This window comes from Procambarus clarkii, unplaced genomic scaffold, assembly GCF_040958095.1.
Source record: "Procambarus clarkii isolate CNS0578487 unplaced genomic scaffold, FALCON_Pclarkii_2.0 HiC_scaffold_110, whole genome shotgun sequence".
Classification (NCBI taxonomy): Eukaryota; Metazoa; Arthropoda; class Malacostraca; order Decapoda; family Cambaridae; genus Procambarus; species Procambarus clarkii.
Window position 1 is genome coordinate 709,946 of NW_027189143.1, and position 3,184 is coordinate 713,129.

Sequence of the window (3,184 nt, forward strand, 5' to 3'; positions counted from 1 at the left end):
TTTGTCAAATATTAGGGGGACTCCCGGTTTGCCTCCTGCCTTCTCATTCGGGGGGCAGTGGCGGGCGTCGTTCCCCAGAGCAGGCCAAAGCGCATCGTTGAGCCTGCCAAAGAGCAGAATATGGAGGCCGCAACAGCTACTCGCCCGATGGATGTTATTCCGACCCTCGCGCAGGAGTGGCGACAGTACACATATCAGGACTGCCGCCGCAATGTGCGTTCGACTTGTCGATGTATCTGGTATTCTTGCGATTCACATACCGACACGCAGTTAGCTGCGGTCTTCATCGACCCACGAGCCAAGTGATCCACCGTTAAGAGTTGTATATGTTTTTATTAAGGCCTGTCGGCCGTCTATCACTCCATCATAGGAGGACGTAATGTATGGGGGGTTTGATAGGGCTGGTAAGAGCCCGACTTTGGTTAGAAGACACATAAAATGCTTTTTTTCTCTCTCCCCTTTTTCCTCCTCTGCCGCACACGTACATTTACGTTTACAGTAGAGTGAAGGCGGGGAGGGAGGGGCCCACTGGGAAGCGTGTCAAGGAAAACCCAGCACTAGACGCCGCCAGAGTAGCAGGCGCCGGCCCTGTCAACGAGAGGAGCAGTAGCGTCTTCGCCTGCTGCTTTCTCTCTATGGTGTGGGTGCCGGAAGCCACTGAGCGACCGGGGACAAGGAAGAAAGATGTCGGTGACGGGTGTCGCGAGCCCCAACAGATGACTCTAAAGCAGTATACGGCGCTAGGACTGTGACCTGCGCCGGTCGGACTGACTGACATGTCATGTCAGTCCGACATCACAGACCTGTTATTGTCTCACAGTGGGTGTTGATCTCCCCGCCGTTTATCCGCTTTCTCCTTTCCCACGGCAATTGGGTGCGGCTCCCAAGGCTACCCTTGCCTTCTTCGCATTGAAGAATACTCGAACGACGACGACGAGCCGATGGTTGCAGCTCTCGCGTCACAAACTGTAATGATCCTTCCGCAGGTTCACCTACGGAAACCTTGTTACGACTTTTACTTCCTCTAAATGATCAAGTTTGGACATCTTTCCGTCAGCTCGAGGCGAGAACCCCTTGCGCCGAGACGCGAGGGGTAGAACATCCAAGAGCGCCAGTCCGAAGGCCTCACTAAATCATTCAATCGGTAGTAGCGACGGGCGGTGTGTACAAAGGGCAGGGACGTAATCAGCGCAAGCTGATGACTTGCACTTACTGGGAATTCCTCGTTCATGGGAAACAATTGCAAGCCCCAATCCCTATCATGAAGGGGATTGAACGGGTTACCCGCTCCTCTCGGAGGGGGAGAACACGTTGATCTCTTCAGTGTAGCGCGCGTGCGGCCCAGAACATCTAAGGGCATCACAGACCTGTTATTGCTCAATCTCGTGCGGCTAGAATTGCCGCTAATCCCTCTAAGAAGAAGTTGCGAACTGGACACCAATTGCTGGAGATCCGTCGACTAGTTAATAGGCCAGAGTCTCGTTCGTTATCGGAATTAACCAGACAAATCGCTCCACCAACTAAGAACGGCCATGCACCACCACCCACCGAATCGAGAAAGAGCTCTCAATCTGTCAATCCTTCCGGTGTCTGGGCCTGGTGAGGTTCCCCGTGTTGAGTCAAATTAAGCCGCAGGCTCCACTCCTGGTGGTGCCCTTCCGTCAATTCCTTTAAGTTTCAGCTTTGCAACCATACTTCCCCCGGAACCCAAAGACTTTGGTTTCCCGGAAGCTGCCCGCCGGGTCATGGGAATAACGCCGGCGGATCGCTAGTTGGCATCGTTTATGGTTAGAACTAGGGCGGTATCTGATCGCCTTCGAACCTCTAACTTTCGTTCTTGATTAATGAAAACATCCTTGGCAAATGCTTTCGCAGTAGTTCGTCTTGCGACGGTCCAAGAATTTCACCTCTAGCGTCGCAGTACGAATGCCCCCGCCTGTTCCTATTAGTCATTACCTCAGGTTCCGAAAACCAACAAAATAGAACCGAGGTCCTATTCCATTATTCCATGCATAGACATTCAGGCCATTAAAGTAGCCTGCTCTGAGCACTCTAATTTTTCAAAGTAAACGTGCCGGCCACTCGGGACACTCGATGAAGAGCACCCCGTGCGAGCCGGCGGGGCTAGTTAGCTGTTCGGAGCGTGACAGTAAGCACCAGGCGGTGTACCGTCAGTCCGGAACTGAGATCCAACTACGAGCTTTTTAACCGCAACAACTTTAATATACGCTATTGGAGCTGGAATTACCGCGGCTGCTGGCACCAGACTTGCCCTCCAATAGATCCTCGTTAAAGGATTTAAAGTGTACTCATTCCGATTGCGAGGCCTCGGATGAGTCTCGCATCGTTATTTTTCGTCACTACCTCCCGTGCCGGAGTGGGTAATTTGCGTGCCTGCTGCCTTCCTTAGATGTGGTAGCCGTTTCTCAGGCTCCCTCTCCGGAATCGAACCCTGATTCCCCGTTACCCGTTATAGCCATTGTAGGCGCATAACCTACAATCGAAAGCTGATAAGGCAGACACTTGAAGGATGCGGCGCCGGTGCGGAGACCGTGCGCTCAGCAAAAAAGTTATTCAGATTCACCACGGGTGGGTTAACGGACCGAGGCCCGACCAGTTTTGAACTAATAAAAGCGCTCTTCCCTTGCGGTCAGAGACGTGATGCATGTATTAGCTCTAGAATTACCACAGTTATCCAAGTAAGTGGGTTTACAGATCCAATGAAACATAGCTGATTTAATGAGCCATTCGCGGTTTCGCCTTAACTCGGCTTGTACTTACACATGCATGGCTTAATCTTTGAGACAAGCATATGACTACTGGCAGGATCAACCAGGTAGCTCAACAGTACTACTGATATATAGTACACAAGACACACACACACACACACACCCCTCGCTCCCCTCGGTTTGCGTTTTAATCCTGCTTTGCAAGTTAAATCTCACTATGGACTCTCTAGCAGCCCGACAGTATGGCGTTATGTCGATACGTTAGACGAACAGAAGGCGGAGGAGAGCAGTTACTCCGCGTGGACGAACGATCATAACTACCCCGCCGAGATTACTCCTGCTCGTCATTGTCGTCATTCAACACGGCAAGCTGGAAAAACAGGAGGAGGAGCAGTAGTAAGTGAGTAGGTGGTGGTGGTGTCTTTTTCGTTTTGGTAGGGACGCGAGTCTTATTA

The 3,184-nt window shown here is 51.7% G+C and overlaps 2 non-coding genes across 2 annotated transcripts; both read right to left on the reverse strand.

The window, feature by feature from the left end:
* Positions 1-160: 160 nt before the first annotated feature.
* On the reverse strand, positions 161-322 carry LOC138360454 (5.8S ribosomal RNA). Its single transcript, XR_011226400.1, has one exon. It is a non-coding gene; the product is annotated as a 5.8S ribosomal RNA (ribosomal RNA).
* A 647-nt stretch (positions 323-969) lies between these two features.
* LOC138360466 (small subunit ribosomal RNA) lies at positions 970-2,839 on the reverse strand. Its single transcript, XR_011226411.1, has one exon. It is a non-coding gene; the product is annotated as a small subunit ribosomal RNA (ribosomal RNA).
* Between the last annotated feature and the right edge of the window lie 345 nt (positions 2,840-3,184).